This window comes from Pseudophryne corroboree, chromosome 2 (genome assembly GCF_028390025.1).
Source record: "Pseudophryne corroboree isolate aPseCor3 chromosome 2, aPseCor3.hap2, whole genome shotgun sequence".
Taxonomy (NCBI): domain Eukaryota; kingdom Metazoa; phylum Chordata; class Amphibia; order Anura; family Myobatrachidae; genus Pseudophryne; species Pseudophryne corroboree.
Window position 1 is genome coordinate 645183829 of NC_086445.1, and position 21055 is coordinate 645204883.

Genomic DNA, 21055 nt, shown 5'->3' on the forward strand with positions numbered 1-21055 from the left:
AATGATTTGGTTAATGCTGCAATGGAATGGAAAATAGCATATCCAATAAATATAGGTAATGCCTACAAGATGCAGACAATCCAGTGTTCCCAATAAAAATAACATCTACAACACCAAAATAATCATTTACTTATATGTTTAGGGATGAATTCACACACGGTCAACTTGCATTTGGAATTTATTGCATACAGTAGGCATCACATTTACCATGCATATTGTGCTGAGTGAGAAGAAAAGAAATATCACAGCGAAAACATATTGCAAATAATTAACCCTGTATTTCAGCCAGTAATGTTAGTATCAATACTTGCAAAACTTCCCAAAATATATTGTTACTAATGTTATATAGAAATATCTTGCAACAACAAGCATTTAAGCATAGGCACGCCTATTTGTGGAACTAGACACGCCCTTTGGGTAGAGTTTGACACGCCCCCATGGCGGCACGCCGCGCTTTGCACGGCACATGCTACTGTAATCTCCCTGATTTTAGTTTTCAAAAGTAGGCAAGTATGGAGGAGAGTGACAGACAAAGGAAACAAGACAGCAGAAGGGACACATAGAAGACATAAGAGAGGTGAGCAAAGGTTGTTCAACATATACTGCTATATTGTGAATCGACTCGAAAATTAGGAGGGAAGGGCACTGCTGTGGGCATTGTGTGTGTAAGTGGCTCTGCTATTGTGGGCATTCTGTGTGTAAAGGGCACTAGTATGTGGGGCAATGTGAATCAGATTGTGCTACTGTGAGGCATTATTTTGAATTGGTGGTACTTTTGTGTGGCCACGCCCCTTCATTGTGAGACCACACCCCTTTCTGCGGCAGGAGGGGGCGCGGGCAAGGTGAGTTCCCCCACCTCTCCAGGACTACTTTAAGCCCTGCACAGCACGGTTCTAGATCGGAGGTACAGTATATATAAGAATACTTGTACAATATATCCTGCAATAGGTACACTTTTTCTTAACTAATACTGTCTGTATAAAGACATGTAGAATACTCAAGTGTTTGTAAAGTCACAGCACTGTATACAGGTGGCTTTACAAGGGACCCCTTGCCCTGCAGTCCCAGAGACTAGCCGCAACTGTGCTTATAAGATGGCGCCCAGCATCTCAGTCAGGAAGTGAGGGAGAGTGTGAAGCAGCTCCAGGGCAGGGACAGTCTGCAGTAGATGTTGCCATGGGCCGGGGAGAGGCTACAGGTCAAGCGCCAAGTTCACTGGGCCGGGAACAGGCTGCTGGAGTATGAGATGCTGCTTGAGAGGTGATGGAGCTGCAGCGCTGAAGTGTCACCATGAAATACAGCGCTGACAGCGCAGTTCTGAAGACATTTTCTGTCAGAAAAAGCTTTTTTCAGGGCTGCCCAGTGCAGCCCTCCTCTTAAGTGGCCTGCTGCTGCAGACACCAACTGAAACTGAGCTCACAGTCATACCCTCCAACTGTACCTTTTTAATAGGTACAGTACCTTTTTTTTATGGGCTGTACCGATTTTTGGCTCTCCAAACTTCCATTTTCTCCAAAATTCCCTTTTCTAATTTGTACCGATTTTTATGTGTAAAATGTTGGAGGGTATGCACAGAGCCTGGAGGCGGGCTTATAGAGGAGGCCCCAATGCATCCTGAGAAACTCTAAAGCTTTAGCCTGTTGGTGCTTCTTGATCAAGATCCCCTCTACATCCCCCGATGTTTCCCTGTGGAAACCAATGTAACCTGCTGCAGAAATTATAATTATTAATGTAGTGCGTTACATGTATTATTACAGTAACGCACTCCACTTTCAACATTACTACCGGCATTCTCTGCAGGGGCGGTTTATGAGAGGAGGGGACCCACGTGCAGCCTCCGTCGAGGGCCCCCTCCTCTACGGCAGCAGTAGACTCTGGCATAATGTAAGAGTCTACTGCGCCTGCGCCGGTCTCCAGGAACATGGCGACTGCGTCTTGTTCCCAGAGACATCTCCAGTGTGCATGCGCAAATTACTCAGAAATGGCAACTGCTGACATTTTCTGAGTGATTTCTGTCCTCGGTGCAGGACCGCCATCGCGGGACTCTGGAGGGGTAAGTATAATATATAGGTGCAGCAAGCAGAAAAATGTTACGCAAATCCTTAATTGCTTATCTTAAATAACGCCATCTGAAGGTTGCGTTATATGAAGAAAAGCCTTGTCACTGACAAAAACTACAGGGACATATAGATATTTTTCCATCGGTCCCTGCAGGTGGCTGTAACTGCTCCCTCTCTTCTCCTTTCATTCAGCAGTGTGCCCATTGGGCCTAATTCACACCTGATCGCTAGGATGCGTTTTTTGCATCCCTGCGATCAGGTAGTCGCCGGCTACAGAGGGAGGGAGAAATTGCTGTGCAGGGGTGTGATCGCATGTGCAGGAAAGCTGCACAAACAGGAGTTTGTGGCAGTCTCTGCACAGACCAGGACTTACTCTTCCAGTGCGATGATTAGGGCCGGAGCTGACGTCAGAAACCCTCCCTTCAAACGCCTGGTCCATCCTGCGTTTTTCCAGACACTCCTCTAAAGTCAGTTGCCACCCCCAAAAATGGCCTCTTCCTGTCAGTCACCTTGCAATCGCCAGTGCGATCGCTTTTCTCGCATCAGCCCGTCGCTGCCCAGCGCTCCCCAACGCTGCGGACCGTCGCGCCTGCAGCAATTCTGTATATTACTATTCAAATGTTTAATAGTGTACAGTGAGCTGTGTTTTGTATGAATCTGTAAATGAGGGTTTGAATTGCTGCCATTAGTCTATACGAATTCGGTCAGAATATCGACTGTGGCATTTTGGTGATCAGAATAGCGACAGGGGAAGGTAAGTATACACATGGCCCCCTAGCCCTCTCGACAGCCTAAACCTGACATCCCCCCCCCCCTCCCCTTGCAGCCTAACTCTAACCCTCCATGGTGGCACCTAATCCTAACCCCCTTCCCCACAGCCTAAACCTAACCTCCTTGGTCGTTTGGGATCCCGGTGGTCAGGGATTCCGGCGCCGGTCAGGTGACCCTATTCTTGATGCCTATGTTAGTATCCCGTCTATACACTAGATATAACAGTTTCTCACAAGCATCTGAGCAATTTAATTACTATGAGGAATAACCGATTAAAAAAATAAAGAAATAATAATAAAAAAATAAATTATATATATATATATATATATATATATATATATATATATATGCATTATAATTGTATATTGTGGAATTTACCTTCATCCCCAAGGCATAATCACTTTCTGTGAGGTGTCCCTGAGCATTGTAATTACTGTGAGATATTGTATGACCTTAAATAAATACATCTATCTATCTATCTATCTATCTATCTATCTATCTATCTATCTATCTATCTATCTATCTATCTATCTGTAAACGCACTAGCATTGTATATTTTGGAGTTTCCCTTCATCATAGAGTCATGACCGCTTTCTGTGATAAAAAGGATAGAGAAATCGGTAGGGGACCAGGATGAATGATTTCTTGCAGTTACCATCTGGGTCACTGATGGTTCCACTGGGACTAAAGAGTTTTGCATATTGGGGACCTGAGACTGACCAATACGGACTGGGATGCAGGGAGACGTGGGAGGAATAGGAATTAGGAGAGGGAGAGAGAGGGAGGGGAGAGAAGGGAGCACGCGTGTCTCTGTACTACTGCAGACAGAGTTGCAGATAACCGGGCGAGAGAAAGGCAAGCAGGACAAGAAACTCCACACACAGGTAAACACCACCACAATACAACAATGCGGACAGAATATGCAGTTGTGTAGTGCCTTGTCTTATTGTGTATTTGTAGTGTGCCTGTTTGTCATACAGTCTTGTTAATGCGTCCTGGCCATAAAAAAAAGGGCTTTGGAGGTGTTAATCATGGGTGGGGGGCTGACACTGCAGATCTCTGGCGCTGAGGCGGTTAATATATTGGGCGTGTTCTGGCTCTGCGGTTTTGCCCTCCCTTTTAACATCCCAACATTTGTCTTAGTTTTTGCTCTGCACAAATTCTGCAGCATCAGCGCTCTGCACTGCCCTTCCCCCACCTATTCTCTGAGGCTGGTAACTCCAATGGCCAGAATTATTACTCTACATACCCTGGCTCTGCGGGCATTATTTTCTCATTTTAAAATTCTGTTTTGAGAAAAACCGACTTTTAGTAATCGTTTAAGAATTAGAAATGTAAATTAGGTTAAATCCAGGTTGTGGCGCAGACATTCGGTATATAGCTCATTGTTATCACCCTATAACGCCCAGGAGATATTTACTTATGACGTATTGTAAAATCGTCATGCTGGGCACTAGCTTTATTATGTTATCATCCGTTTGTAGTGTATTTACTGTATTATAAGCCGACAAGCGCCTGTCTGCAACCTGATTTACTATATGTCAGTTTCTGACAGTCGCCCATTAACACATGGAAGGTGCCTACATGCATAATTTGAATATGTGACATATGTTTGCTGTAACAGAAAACCGGGTGGCTTCTTCCTTTATGTGTTCGAGTGGAATTCATTAATGCGGTTGTGGGAAGTGGGTGACTTTGCGGAACAGTGGGAGCAAACTTGCCACAGTGACAGTAGTGCTGATTCTGCCATATCTGAGATGCTTACATACAGTACAGTGTGGAACGGACACACTGCGGTGTTCTGTTATGTTGTGTGTGTGTGTATATATATATATATATATATATATATATATATATATATATATATATAATCTCTGCGTAAACAGTGTTGTGCTGCAAGATAAAATGGTTTCTTATATATCTACAGCAGTAACAGTATATGCATATAGGCAAAAAAAAATGTAGGTACAGAATTTTACTAGTAGGCATTGATCTGCACTACATACATGTTAGGAGAGTGGTGCAGATACATTTGCTGCACTTTACAAATATTCTTCTACAACTGAAATTATTAAATAATATTTATTATGTCAGAAGATTTTATTTATATATATATATATATATATATATATACTTATTTACTTTTTAGCATATTTTGAGGAGGTGTAGAAATTATCTAGAGTAGATCATTACTGTAATTACACTGATGTGCATACCTTGGTACTATGTAAATAAGTGTTAATAATAATGATATGTCTGCCTGGTGGTTGTGACATGTGTATACTATAAGGTCATTTACTCAGTGCAGTGGAGCATCTGTTTCTGAAAGGTCTACAGAGAGCCAGCAATATCCATAACCTTTTAACATAATTAGTTACTGTGATTCATGTCAAGGTTCAACTTGCTGAAAGCATATCTTTTTTTTCCCCATTATTAACTATTTATAGTTTAATGGAAATATTATTGGTTTTTGGTATGTAATATATTACATATATACTACAGCAAAATAGAGTATCAGTTCTGGATGAATTTGATGCACAATTACATGTGTTTGTATAATAACATTCACATCCCAAAGCGAAGAATCATGATCCATCTTTTCTATGCAGATATATGATAATAGTTGAACTGTTTTGTGTGACTAGGCCACCTTTATGGCATTTCTAAATTTTACCTTTGCCTCCTGAAATAAATGCCATCCCACCTTATACTACTATCTATGGAAAAAAAAAAAAAATGCAGTATAACCCCATCTGATTAATCTAGGTACTGCATGTAATCCATGCCGTCACACTGTAATGCTCAGTACTACTTAGCAAAGTAGTACCCATTGGCAGCAGTATTTCTCTGTGCCTGTACATACAGTATTGGCTGCTTGTGTGAACAGCATACCTATCTACTGATATTCCAGGGCAAACGTTCAGTAAAGTGCTGGGTTTGTTCTGGCTGTGGCTTACCAGCTATGTGCAACATGCACAGTATAGAGTGTGAGGAGGGATCTGCTACAATTGATAGACTATATTATATTAAACATTGGGACTAATCTACAAAAGGCTATGATGCTTCTCAGAGCTTGGTAAATTGTTGTTTTTTTTTTTTTGTATTGAAAAAGTATAATTTTATTTGCATAAGAATATACAAAAAAACAGATTTAAACGTTACATTTCAAAACTTTGTGGCGCATCAGTTACATCACAAATACACCCCATGGCCTAAGACACCCTATGCTATTCCTCCATTTGACTGCGCTAATCAATAATCACATAACCAGTATTACCTTTAAAAAAGGTCAGTGGGTGTGGTGGAGGGAGTAAGGGTAAACTGATGAGGGAGGGTAGGTCACATGGGCGGACACATCTGGGCAGGAGGAAAGAAGAAGATGGGTAAGCAGGCCAATCCTGTACCATTTCTTCAATTCAGGGATACCCAGGATTGGATTGATGGTTTTTAAATTAATTAAATTATTTAATGACACCCCCTGTACAAAGGCCCTCATTAAGAGCTGAATGCAGCAGCGCATCTGTACGCAGCGGCTGCATTTGGCAGGTCTGTGCACGTGCGCTGGCCACAGTGCACGGCCCAACAGTGGCTTTCCGGCGGTGGCATTTTGGCATTGCGGTGGCCGAAACGGGGGCGCGTCGTAACTATTTTTGGGGCGGCTGCGTGACGTCACACAGCCGTTACAATTTAAAAAATGGCGACGGACTGCCTGCCAGCGCAGTAAATTGCGGACACATCCCGAAGTGGCGCGACACGAGCTGGACGGCCTTGCCCTGTGCTGGGCAGCCCTCAGCATATGAGGAGATGGACGTATCTTGATGATAGTGTCAATAAGTGTATTATGTACAAGATATCCGTGTCCACCACGTGATTCAAACTAAAGAACAATGTATCCCTTCTAGAAAATAATAGCAGGACACCACGCTTTCCTTGGTAATATTTATACCAAATATAAGGATAAATTGGTGCTCATCATCCACTATGTGATAAGAATGCTGTTATCCTTTCTGGAAGAAAGTTGTAAGTCACCACACTCCCCTAGGGTAATTTTCCTACCAGGTTTGTGGATAAAAAAAGCTCATCATCTGCAACAGAAGAGAAGTCTTCTTGGGTGGTGTAGTTATAGAAACTCGTAATTGGTATATGCCAACATAATAGAAAATATATAGTGCAAAACCGTATAATAAAGGAATAGATTTATAAAAAAAAAAAAAAAAATTCTACTTAGTTGAAGGTGATTGTTTAAGGAGGTCTGGGGGAAGGAGGGGGGTGGGGAACAGAGGTCGAGTTAGGGATGGGGGTGTTGAGCTCTGTCTTTTGTTATATGTGACAGAAGGACTAGTTTCACTCCTGTGAAACATGGTTGGCTAACTGCCGAGCCAAGTAATCAAGCTGTGTCTGCGTGGCTTAAACCAGGTACACAATGAAGCGCTATTTTTTTGTTTCCCAGCGACTCGGAATGACATTTAGGGCATAACGCTCATTGTGTATGCCCAATATGTGGGTGCTCGCAGTCGCTAGCAGCGTTGCCTGGTCGGCGCTCTTGCATGGCCAGCCCAGTGATAGCGATAGTGACCTAGTTTGATTACATCATTTTAATCTGTACCAAGAATCTGACATGTATATTATGATAATATATAGCCCTTTAGTTAAATAATAACAATGTTTACCCCCTTTGGTGTAATCAATCGTAATATTTGTCATAAATCTTATTGTTTAGTCTAATAATTAACCCCTTTAATAATAATACATTTCCTGTGCCCCCTGTTGTCTATTAATAATAATAATCTATGGCCCCTTTAGTAGAATAATAATAATAATAATATGTTGTATCATTTTACTAAAGGAAACTAATCTGTGCCCCCTTTTGTGAAGAGGTTAGTACGTCAGTGATAATGGGCCGTGATGGTGTGAATTACATCAAGCCCGGATTACTGCTGGATGGCTTCTGTAAGACTTGCCCACTAGTGCGGGCACCTGGGAGTGCCACCTGAGATTCAGGAGTCTCTTGGACATTCTGGGGAGAGTAGACAAGTACCTTTAGTCTAATAAAATCATGTGTCCCCTTTAGTCTAATAAAAATATAGAGTGCCCCCTTAGTATAATAATAATAAGTATAATAACTAGATGATGTGCCCGGTTTCAACTGGGGAAAGGTTTGCTTGGTGGAACATTTTACCCCTTTTCACCCTCTTAGGAGTCGAATTTCGAAAAGTTCCTGTTTAGTGGGTGGCTGCAAATTATACCGCTTTTATATCAAATACTGCGGGTCGCAGCAGGAAGCCTGACATGGGTACTACACAGCTGCGACCCGCCTCAGGCCCCTCTCCCACTGCGCTTACCAACCCAGCATATTGCCGGGTTGGTGACGTTGCCTATGACGCGGCAGGGGGCGGTGACCTCCAAGCACCACCTGTACGTTCACTGTGAACGGGAAGCCGGTCGATGCGACCTGGCTCCCATTTACACAGCACAGTTTGCCGGGTTGAACCCGTGTTCAACCCTGCAAACCACCTGAATTACAATACCGGGTCACTCGACACGAGTTATGCATGTTCATGTGCAATAACCCAGGTTATATGCTGGCGGTGTAAAAGGGTTATTAATATCACAGTTTACAGACCACCCAGCACAGGGAGAGTTTACAAACTTTCACATTTTCCAGAGCACAATGGTGATACATTGTAAATGGCAGGCCGACCTTTTGCGACATAACTCTGAAACAAAGCAACCTATTACAACGCCAATATTTTTCTGCAAATCTGTGGACCAAGGCTCTGATTTAGCATGAGTTGTAGTTGTTCGACTATTCGCACAACTACAACTAATTACACTAACATGTGGGGTGCCGCCCAGCACAGGGCAAGGCCACTGCGCAAGCCGAACCCCTCTCCCTCTAACATGCGAAGTGCTCCCATGATAAGGGTAGTCTAGCTGTGTAGGCAGACGGTGGGCCACCATGTTTCGGGTTGCAGCAGCTGTGTTTGAAGTCATGCAGCAGCCGCTGCCCCCCTGCAAACGGTCTGGACATGCCTGTGTTGTCCGGACCACGCCCACCCAAGGGGTGCATCGACGCAACAAAGCACGGAGTCAATGTCCAGTCACCACCCCCCGCCAGGACTTAGACTGCATTCTGAAGAGATTGCAGTTTAAGACCTTGCGCATGCGCGCACTGACGTACGTGCATGCGCACATGTGCTGACATAGCAGTTTCAACACAATAGTGAACCATGCTGAATTGGGCCCCAAGACCTTTCATATGCTCAGACAACTGCATAGAAACATTTCACTCCTAAAAGTCGTCCAACTTTTAATATATAGTTAATATGTTTAGGGGGGAATTCATTCAGGGCTTATTGATCCCATGGGGGCTATCCAATTAGTTCTGAAAGGCTTTTGCAGGCAAAAAAATTTCCGATATCAGCACTTATCCTGCATCCTATGTGTTTTCACCCGAAAATATTGGGGTTAATTGAATTGCACAAAATAAAAGTGAAAAATCAGTTTATTTTTGCACAATTCAATTAACCCCCTATTTGTTTGCTGATTGAATTTCCCCCTTGGGGGGGGGGGGGGTATTCAGTTAGCCCCCAAAGAGACATCGGGAGTAAAAACTCCCGATGTATCTTCGGGTTTTGCGGTCGGCCTATTAGATTTGACCGGCCGTAAAGAAATGCATTTTCGCCCGAAAATACATAGGTTCAGTGAAACCTGTGTGTTTTCGGGTGAAATAGCCCCGTTTTCAGATGAAAACGGGACTGTTATCGGGGATTTTGCTTCGTCGGCCGCAGGCAGGTGAAACAAAATCCCCGAAAAGCCGCAGCACACGCCGGCTTATCGGGGCTAATTAGATAGCCCCCACCTGGCGAGACTTTTGCACCTGCAGTCGGTGCGGGTAATTGAATATCCCCCTTAGTCTAATAAACAAATTATTTAGTATAATAATAATAATAATAATAATAATAATAATGTGCCCTATTTAGTCTATTATTATTATTATTATTATTATTATTATTATTATGTGACTCCTGTATAATAATGATGATGATCAAAAAATAATGTCACCCATGCAGTATTATAATAATAATAATAATAATAATAATAATAATATGTTCCCCTTTAATAAAATTACAATATGTGCTTAATATTTTTTTTATTTAAGTGTCTTTTTCAGGAAAATAAAAAGTATACTTTGTGTCAACTTCTCCCCAAAATTTTCTGTACTGTGCAGGTGCGGTTTGAGAGAGGAGGGAATAGGGGATTATTCAGAGATGAATGCAGATGGCTAAATTCATCTCTGCACATGCTGGGGGCTGCTTCCCGATGTGTCCGCAGACTAATTGTGGACGCATTTGAACTAAGGTTAACCCCGGGCAGCGCAGCCTGGCTGCACTGTCAGACGGTCGGCAGCCTTTTCTTTGTTGGGAGTGACTGCTTGTGATGTCACACAGCCAGCACAAAAACGGTCCTGACCCGCTCCCATTCGCCATGCCCCCCCAATGCCGCATCGCTGCCCCGCAAATGCCCGCTGCCGTCAATCACATTGTGGTCGCATCCATCAGGGATGCGACCACAATGTGTGAGTCCGTGCAGCCGCATTGCAGCCGCTGCACATGCGCAGTTTGCAGCTAATGCAGCAAACTGCACTGTGAGCCGCATTAGTGGCAGGGTCTGAATGACCCCCATAGTGCAGTTATGATCTATGGGAATGTGGCATTCATGTAAATATCCAGGAAAATGGTGGCCGTCCCGGTGATTTCAGCAGTGCCGATGCAAGACTTTGTATAAGATATGGGTGCAGGGTGTGTGGCGTGGGTCCCTTTTGACCCAGGAGCCCATGTGCACTGTACACCCTGCACCAATTATAGATCTCCCACTGGGTGGATTTACTTTTCTGTAATGTAGTGGATGTGTTGTATAAAACATACATTATTGTTCTTCTGTCTTCCTCGCAACGTCTTTTTGTGCACTGTGGGGCTCATTCAGAGACGTATGCTAATGCAGTTGCAAATACGATTTTATATACAATGCAACTGCAGATATCAGAAGGGAAGCTGCTGCCCAGAAATGGAAAAAGACGCAGACTGGAGTTACCACTACTCATTCTCAATTGCGTACACATACGCAGCCTATACGCAAGAACAAGGAATATTGGGCTGAAGGATAGACCTATGATTACACAAACTGGACCTGGCAGTAGTCACGCAGGTGCCATGATTTTGTACGCTAGAGCTCGCAGCTGACGTCAGATACAGGCCCCAAAAACAGCCATGACATGCATACGTTTTAACAACCACTCCCCATTAACACCATGTTAACGCCCCCAAATGGTCACTTCCTGTCAATTGCTTTGCAAAGGAATCCTCACTGTGTACGGGTCCCCAGCGGCACCTTGATGCATGTGCAATGTGAACGCAGCGTATGTGCAGACTGTTGATAATTGCCCAGTTTTGTGGAACATCGACTTTATGTACTTCTCAGGCCCTGTATGAATCAGGTCCTGTATGTGAAGACTCCATTACGTATTGTGTTCCTGATAGTTACATAGTTACATAGTTAATGAGGGTGAAAAGAGGCAAAATGCCCATCGGGTTCAACCTGTAATCTGTGTTAAGCCAAGTTCATTATAATGTCCTAATTGAAGTAATGTATTATGTTTAGTTACCAACTGTAAATCATGTTCCTCCCAGATAAAAAAAAATGTCAATATTTTAAATGCTATAACCTTGGATATCATTTTCAGTCAGAAATTTATCCAATCCGTTTTTAAATGCATATATAGATTCCGTTATTACCACCTTCACTGGCAGGGAAATCCAGATCCTTATTGCACTAACAGTGAAGAACCCTTTCCTAAATTGAGTATGGAATTTTCTCTCCTCTAGCCTCAGCGAGTGACCTCGCGTCTTATTCAGAGTTCTTTTAATATACAATTCCTTTGATAACTCTTTGTAGTTCCCTTTATATATTTGAAGATATTGATAATGTCTCCTCTTTTCTAGTGTATACAGTTTTAACCTAGTGAGCCTTTCCTCATACTCCAGTCCCTCTAGCCCTTTAATCAATTTAGTAGCATGTCTTTGAATTCTTTCGAGTTCACAGATATCTTTTTTTATAATGTGGTGCCCAAAATTGATGTAATGACACTTCAATGTTAAAGAAAGCCTCTCTCTGCATACAGCTCTGATGAGCAGGTTCTGTTTGAGCTGTTCAGGGCTACATGCAAGGGGCATCAAGAGAGGAGGCGTTTTGTGTGCAGACCCCTTTCGAGACCCTTCTCTCTAGCTGGCAGCGCTGTAGACTCTAGGCACTAAGGTCACTAGGGCAACCTAGCTCTGTCCCAGAGTCTAGTGCGGGCAAAATGGCTGCTGTGCCATTTTCCTGGTGATTTCTACAGCGCTGCAGCTGCGGACGCGTAACCCGGGAGGGTAAGTATTGAAAAACTTGGGTGAAGGGTGTGCGGTGTGGGCCCCCTAGGACCCCGGGGGCCGTGTGCTCCGCACACACTGCACCCATTATAAATATGCCAGTGGCCACACTTCCGGTGATACAGGGAAGGTCAGCCCTGTATCACCCTACCCAAGTAGTGGGGTCCAGTGGCGGGATGTGTTTAGCATCCTGGCTGTCATGTGACTGACGCTGGAATCACTCAGGACCCTTGCGCTGGATCACTCAACTGACATCCGGAAGGTGAGTATCGGGGCCCGGGAGATCGGTGGGGGGATAGGGCTAGGCACTGGGGGGAGGGGAGGTGTTTGCCTTAGTCGCCACACCCCCGGGGGTTAGCTGTAGCCGTAAGGGACAAGGAGGTGTAGAAATATGTACACCCTCTGATGTCGGGATCTTTAATGTTGGGATGCCGTGGTCTGTCCGACCACCCCAGCAGCAATATTTCCAGCTCCCCTCTGGAACAGTCTGTCACTGGATATTGCTGGAAGAATTTGGAGTACAGGATGTCTTCTTATAATCTATGAGCTATACACAGTGACAATATGCTGCTTTGCTTTACGTACTTCTCTGAATCGGGCCCTGTATGTGGAGACTCCATTAAGTATTGTGTTCCTGATGTAATGACACTGCAATGTTAAAGGAAGCTTCTCACTGCATACAGCTTTGATGAGCAGGTTCTGCTTGAGCTGTTCAAGGCCACATGCAGGGGGCATCAAGAGAGGAGGCGTCTTGTGTCCAGACTCTGTTCGGGTCCCTTCTCTCTAGCTGGCAGCACTGTAGGGGAGTAAAAGTGTAATTAATGAAGATATGGCAGCATGTTTACATGTTTACTTAAGCAGAAAAACTATTTTCCATAAAAAACTATTTTGTAGCCTGTTTCTACTTTTCCCATATTCCAATGAATAACCCTTTCAGTGTTCACAGGTACAAATCATTATCACCTTCCACTTTTCACTTCTTTGTCACTGCTTTATTACTTCCTTTATAAGGGCAGATGCATTAAACCTGGAGATGTGATAAAGCAGTGACAAAGAAGTGACAAGTGAAAGGTTATAATACACCAGCCAATCATTACGGGTTTGAAAAAGGACAGTTATCAGCTGATTGGCTGGTGCGTTATCACCTTCCCCTTACCACTTCTCCAAGCTTATAAAATCTGCCCCATGTGATGAAGAATACGGGAAATACGGCTGTGTATAGTGAATACAGGAAACTGAAATCTTCAAGTGACAGATATTTTCTGTTTCTACTATCTGATTGGTCTATTCATAAAACAGTGAAAAGAGTGTAGAAGTGAGCATGTGGAGAAGTTGCCCATGGCAACCAATCAGCTGCTCCGTACAATTGTATAGTATGCACATTATGGGGTATATGCAATTGCGATCGAATTCCGGCTGGAATTCGACCGTTTTTTAATTCGACACAATTCGACAGTCAGACACCCTCCGGCCGGGACCCGAATTCGACATATTCAATAAAAAACGGATTCGACAGTCCCGCTGTCGAAAAACGGACCAATTGACGGATAGTGTGCGTCCTGGATTCGACTTCATAGACGGCACAAAAGTGTTTAAAAAACCCTGAAAAAAAATGCGCGGGGTCCCCCCTCCTAAGCATAACCAGCCTCGGGCTCTTTGAGCCGGTCCTGGTTGTAAAAATACGGGAAAAAAATTGTCAGGGGATCCCCCGTATTTTAACAACCAGCACCGGGCTCTGCGTCCGGTCCTGGTACAAAAAATACGGGGGACAAAAGACGTAGGGGTCCCCCGTATTTTTCACACCAGCACCGGGCTCCACTAGCTGGAGAGATAATGCCACAGCCGGGGGACACTTTTATACCGGTCCCTGCAGCCGTGGCATTAAATCCCTAACTAGTCGCCCCTGGCCGGGGTACCCTGGAGGAGTGGGGACCCCTTAAATCAAGGGGTCCTCCCCTCCAGCCACCCAAGGGCCAGGGGTGAAGCCCGAGGCTGTCCCTCCCCATCCAAGGGCGGCAGACGGGAGGCTGATAGCCAAGTGACAAAATAAAGAATATTGTTTCTCTGACGTCCTAGTGGATGCTGGGTACTCCGTAAGGACCATGGGGAATAGACGGGCTCCGCCGGAGACTGGGCACTCTTTAAAGAAAAGATTAGGTACTACATCTGGTGTGCACTGGCTCCTCCCTCTATGCCCCTCCTCCAGACCTCAGTTAGAATCTGTGCCCGGCCTGAGCTGGATGCACTTAGTGGGCTCTCCTGAGTTCACTAAAAAGAAAAGTATTTGTTAGGTTTTTTATTTTCAGTGAGATCTGCTGGCAACAGACTCACTGCTACGTGGGACTTAGGGGAGAGAAGCAAACCTACCTGCTTGCAGCTAGCTTGTGCTTCTAGGCTACTGGACACCATTAGCTCCAGAGGGATCGAACACAGGGCCCGACCTCGATCGTCCGTTCCCAGAGCCGCGCCGCCGTCCCCCTTGCAGAGCCAGAAGACGGAAGAAACCGGAGGAAATCGGCGGCTGAAGACTCCGGTCCTTCAATAAGGTAGCGCACAGCACTGCAGCTGTGCGCCATTGCTTCCACAGCACACCACACGCTCCGGTCACTGGTGGGTGCAGGGCGCTGGGGGGGGGGCCCTGGGCTGCAATTAATATACCTTTTGGCACAAAAAAGCACATAATACAGTGTTTAACACTGTATATGTGCAGAAACCCCCGCCATTAACGTTATAAAAAGCGGGAGAAGCCCGCCGCTGAAGGGGCGGGGCTATCTCCCTCAGCACAGCCAGCGCCATTTTCTCTTCACAGCTCCGCTGGAAGGACGCTCCCCAGGCTCTCCCCTGCAGTATACACTACAGAAAGGGTAAAAAAGAGAGGGGGGGCACATACATTTAGGCACAAAATTGTGATATAAGCAGCTATAGGGGGAAAATTCACTTTGTGTATAGTGTATTTCTCTGACGTCCTAAGTGGATGCTGGGACTCCGTAAGGACCATGGGGAATAGCGGCTCCGCAGGAGACTGGGCACAACTAAGAAAGCTTTAGGACTAACTGGTGTGCACTGGCTCCTCCCACCATGACCCTCCTCCAGACCTCAGTTAGAATCTTGTGCCCGGCTGAGCTGGATGCACACTAGGGGCTCTCCTGAGCTCTTAGAGAGAAAGTATATTTTAGGTTTTTTATTTTACAGTGAGATCTGCTGGCAACAGACTCACTGCAGCGAGGGACTAAGGGGAGAAGAAGCGAACCTACCTAACTGGTGGTAGCTTGGGCTTCTTAGGCTACTGGACACCATTAGCTCCAGAGGGATCGACCGCATGGAACCGGCCATTGATGTTCGGTCCCGGAGCCGCGCCGCCGGCCCCCTTACAGAGCCAGAAGCAAGAAGTGATCCGGAAAATCGGCGGCAGAAGACTCCTGTCTTCAACAAGGTAGCGCACAGCACTGCAGCTGTGCGCTATTGCTCCTCTTGCACACCTCACACTGCGGTCACTGATGGGTGCAGGGCGCTGGGGGGGGGGGGGCGCCCTGGGCAGCAATATAAACACCTTGCCTGGCAAAATCATCACAATATATAGCCCCAGAGGCTATATATGTGATAAATACCCCTGCCAGAATCCATAAGAAAGCGGGAGAAAAGTCAGCCGAAAAAGGGGCGGAGCTATCTCCCTCAGCACACTGGCGCCATTTCTCCCTCACAGCTCCGCTGGAAGGAAGCTCCCTGGCTCTCCCCTGCAGTCTACACTACAGAAGGGTAAAAAAGAGAGGGGGGCACTCAATTTAGGCGCAATATACATATATAGCAGCTATAAGGGGATATAATTTAGATAATCCCTGTATTATATAGCGCTCTGGTTTGTGCTGGCATACTCTCTCTCTGTCTCCCCAAAGGGCTTTGTGGAGTCCTGTCTCCTGTCAGAGCATTCCCTGTGTGTGTGCGGTGTGTCGGTACGGCTGTGTCGACATGTTTGATGAGGAGACTTATGTGGAGGCGGAGCAAATGCCTGTAAATGTGTTGTCACCCCCTGCGGGGCAGACACCTGAGTGGATGGACTTGTGGAAGGAATTACGTGAAAGTGTCGACTCCTTACATAAAAAATTTGATGACATGCCAAATGCGGGACAGCCGGCTTCTCAGCTCGTGCCTGCCCAGACGTCTCAAAGGCCATCAGGGGCTCTAAAACGCCCGCTCCCTCAGATGGCAGACACAGATGTCGACACGGATACTGATACCAGTGTCGACGACGAAGAGACTAATGTTATGTCCAGTAGGGCCACTCGTTACATGATTGAGGCAATGAAAAATGTTTTACACATTTCTGATGTGACCCCAGGTACCACAAAAAAGGGTATTATGTTTGGAGAGAAAAAACTCCCAGTAGTTTTTCCCCCTTCTGAAGAATTAAATGAAGTGTGTGAAGTAGCGTGGGCTTGCCCAGATAAAAAATTGGTAATTTCTAAAAAGTTACTAATGGCGTACCCTTTCCCGCCAGAGGATAGGTCACGTTGGGAAACACCCCCTAAGGTGGATAAAGCGCTTACACGCTTATCACAAAAGGTGGCACTACCGTCTCCGGATACGGCCGCCCTGAAGGAGCCTGCTGATAGAAAGCAGGAGGCTCTCCTGAAGGCTATATATACACACACTGGTATTATACTGAGACCAGCTATTGCTTCAGCATGGATGTGCAGTGCGGCAGCTGCGTGGTCAGATTCCCTGTCAGAAAACATTGACACCCTAGACAGGGACACTATATTGCTAAACATAGAGCATATTAAAGACGCTGTCTTATACATGAGAGATGCACAGAGGGATATTTGCCGTCTGGCATCTAAAATAAGTGCACTGTCCATTTCTGCCAGGAGAGGGTTATGGACTCGGCAGTGGACAGGTGATGCAGATTCTAAAAGGCACATGGAAGTTTTGCCTTATAAGGGTGAGGAGTTGTTCGGGGATGGTCTTTCAGACCTAGTGTCCACAGCAACGGCTGGGAAGTCAGCATTTTTACCACATGTCCCCTCACAACCAACGAAAGTACCGTATTATCAGGTACAGTCCTTTCGTCCCCAAAAGAGCAGGCGGGGTAGAGGCGCGTCCTTTCTGCCCAGAGGCAGAGGTAGGGGAAAAAAGCTGCAGCATACAGCCAGTTCCCAGGAACAAAAGTCCTCCCCCGCTTCTTCTTCTAAGTCCGCCGCATGACGCTGGGGCTCAACAGGCGGAGCCAGGTACGGTGGGGGCCCGTCTCAAAAACTTCAGCAATCAGTGGGCTCGCTCACAAGTAGATCCCTGGATCCTTCAAGTGGTATTTCAGGGTTACAGGCTGGAATTCGAGACATTTCCCCCCCGCCGTTTCCTCAAATCTGCCTTGCCAACAACTCCCTCAGACAGGGAGGCTGTGATAGAGGCAATTCACAAGCTGTATTCACAGCAGGTGATAGTCAAGGTGCCCCTACTTCAACAAGGACGGGGTTACTATTCCACAATGTTTGTGGTACCGAAACCGGACGGTTCGGTGAGACCCATTTTAAATTTGAAATCCTTGAACACATATATAAAAAAATTCAAGTTCAAGATGGAATCGCTCAGGGCGGTTATTGCAAGCCTGGAAGAGGGGGATTACATGGTATCACTGGACATCAAGGATGCTTACCTGCATATCCCCATTTACCATCCTCACCAGGAGTACCTCAGATTTGTGGTACAGGATTGTCATTACCAATTCCAGACGTTGCCGTTCGGCCTGTCCACGGCACCGAGGGTATTTACCAAGGTAATGTCCGAAATGATGATACTCCTTCGAAAAAAGGGAGTTTTAATTATCCCATACTTGGACGATCTCCTGATAAAGGCGAGGTCCAGGGAGCAGTTGTTGGTCGGCGTAGCACTATCTCAGGAGGTGCTACACCAGCACGGTTGGATTCTAAATATTCCAAAGTCACAGCTGGTTCCTGCGACACGTCTACTGTTCCTGGGGATGATTCTGGACACAGTCCAGAAAAAAGTGTTTCTCCCAGAGGAAAAAGCCAAGGAGCTGTCATCTCTAGTCAGAGGCCTCCTGAAACCAAAACAGGTGTCGGTGCATCACTGCACGCGAGTCCTGGGAAAGATGGTAGCTTCCTACGAAGCAATTCCATTCGGCAGGTTCCATGCCAGAACCTTTCAGTGGGACCTGTTTGGACCAATGGTCCGGATCGCATCTTCAAATGCATCGGCTGATAACCCTGTCTCCACGGACCAGGGTGTCTCTGCTGTGGTGGCTGCAGAGTGCTCATCTCAGAGAGGGCCGCAGATTCGGCATACAGGACTGGGTCCTGGTGACCACGGATGCCAGCCTTCGAGGCTGGGGGGCAGTCACACAGGGAAGAAACTTCCAAGGACTTTGGTCAAGTCAGGAGACTTCCCTACACATAAATGTTCTGGAACTAAGGGCAATTTACAATGCCCTAAGTCAGGCAAAACCCCTGCTTCAAAACCAGCCGGTACTGATCCAGTCAGACAACATCACGGCGGTCGCCCATGTAAACCGACAGGGCGGCACGAGAAGCAGGATGGCGATGGCAGAAGCCACAAGGATTCTCCGATGGGCGGAAAATCACGTGTTAGCACTGTCAGCAGTGTTCATTCCGGGAGTGGACAACTGGGAAGCAGACTTCCTCAGCAGACACGACCTCCACCCGGGAGAGTGGGGACTTCATCCAGAAGTCTTCCAAATGATTGTAAACCGTTGGGAAAGGCCACAGGTGGACATGATGGCGTCCCGCCTAAACAAAAAGCTAGAAAAATATTGCGCCAGGTCAAGAGACCCGCAGGCGATAGCTGTGGACGCTCTAGTGACACCGTGGGTGTACCGGTCGGTTTATGTGTTCCCTCCTCTTCCTCTCATACCAAAGGTACTGAGGATAATAAGGAGAAGAGGAGTAAGAACTATACTCATTGTTCCGGATTGGCCAAGAAGAGCTTGGTACCCGGAACTTCAAGAAATGATCTCAGAGGACCCATGGCCTCTGCCGCTCAGACAGGACCTGCTGCAGCAGGGGCCCTGTCTGTTCCAAGACTTACCGCGGCTGCGTTTGACGGCATGGCGGTTGAACACCGGATCCTGAAGGAAAAGGGCATTCCGGAGGAAGTCATTCCTACGCTAATTAAAGCTAGGAAAGAAGTAACCGCAAACCATTATCACCGCATATGGCGAAAATATGTTGCGTGGTGTGAGGCCAGGAAGGCCCCAACGGAAGAATGTCAGCTGGGTCGTTTCCTGCACTTTCTACAGTCAGGGGTGACTATGGGCCTAAAATTGGGTCCCATTAAGGTCCAGATTTCGGCTCTATCGATTTTCTTTCAGAAAGAACTGGCTTCACTACCTGAAGTTCAAACTTTTGTTAAAGGAGTGCTGCATATTCAGCCCCCTTTTGTGCCTCCAGTGGCACCTTGGGATCTCAACGTGGTGTTGGATTTCCTAAAGTCACATTGGTTTGAGCCACTTAAGACCGTGGATTTGAAATATCTCACATGGAAAGTGGTCATGCTGTTGGCCTTGGCTTCGGCCAGGCGTGTATCAGAATTGGCGGCTTTGTCATGTAAAAGCCCTTATCTGATTTTCCATATGGATAGGGCGGAATTGAGGACTCGTCCCCAGTTTCTCCCTAAGGTGGTATCAGCTTTTCACTTGGACCAACCTATTGTTGTGCCTGCGGCTACTAGGGACTTGGAGGACTCCAAGTTACTGGACGTAGTCAGGGCCTTGAAAATTTATGTTTCCAGGACGGCTGGAGTCAGGAAGACTGACTCGCTTTTTATCCTGTATGCACCCAACAAAATAGGTGCTCCTGCGTCTAAGCAGACTATTGCTCGCTGGATTTGTAGCACAATTCAGCTGGCGCATTCTGCGGCTTGATTGCCGCATCCTAAATCAGTGAAAGCCCATTCCACGAGGAAGGTGGGCTCATCTTGGGCGGCTGCCCGAGGGGTCTCGGCTTTACAACTTTGCCGAGCTGCGACTTGGTCAGGGGCAAACACGTTTGCTAAATTCTACAAATTTGATACCCTGGCTGAGGAGGACCTTGAGTTCTCTCATTCGGTGCTGCAGAGTCATCCGCACTCTCCCGCCCGTTTGGGAGCTTTGGTATAATCCCCATGGTCCTTACGGAGTCCCCAGCATCCACTAGGACGTCAGAGAAAATAAGAATTTACTCACCGGTAATTCTATTTCTCGTAGTCCGTAGTGGATGCTGGGCGCCCATCCCAAGTGCGGATTGTCTGCAATACTTGTATATAGTTATTGCCTAACTAAAGGGTTATTGTTGAGCCATCTGTTGAGAGGCTCAGTTATATTTCATACTGTTAACTGGGTATAATATCACGAGTTATACGGTGTGATTGGTGTGGCTGGTATGAGTCTTACCCGGGATTCAAAATCCTTCCTTATTGTGTCAGCTCTTCCGGGCACAGTATCCTAACTGAGGTCTGGAGGAGGGGCATAGAGGGAGGAGCCAGTGCACACCAGATAGTACCAAATCTTTCTTATATAGTGCCCAGTCTCCTGCGGAGCCCGTCTATTCCCCATGGTCCTTACGGAGTCCCCAGCATCCACTACGGACTACGAGAAATAGAATTACCGGTGAGTAAATTCTTATTTTCTCGTAGTCCGTAGTGGATGCTGGGAGCCCGTCCCAAGTGCGGATTTCTGCAATACTTGTATATAGTTATTGCTTAACTATAGGGTTTTTTGTTCTGAGCCATCTGTTTAATGAGGCTCAGTTTGTTGTTCATACTGTTAACTGGGTATAGTTATCA

At 46.1% G+C, this 21055-nt stretch overlaps 1 protein-coding gene across 1 annotated transcript in view; it reads left to right on the forward strand.

Moving 5' to 3' along the window:
* The first annotated feature begins 3617 nt into the window (after positions 1 to 3617).
* LOC135042051 (synaptotagmin-2-like) overlaps positions 3618 to 21055 on the forward strand; it is a 243706-nt gene continuing 226268 nt past the window's right edge. The window contains exon 1 of the mRNA XM_063954984.1: positions 3618 to 3715. The gene's annotated coding sequence lies outside the window, so the exon portion shown is untranslated. The remainder of the gene's footprint in view (positions 3716 to 21055) is intronic.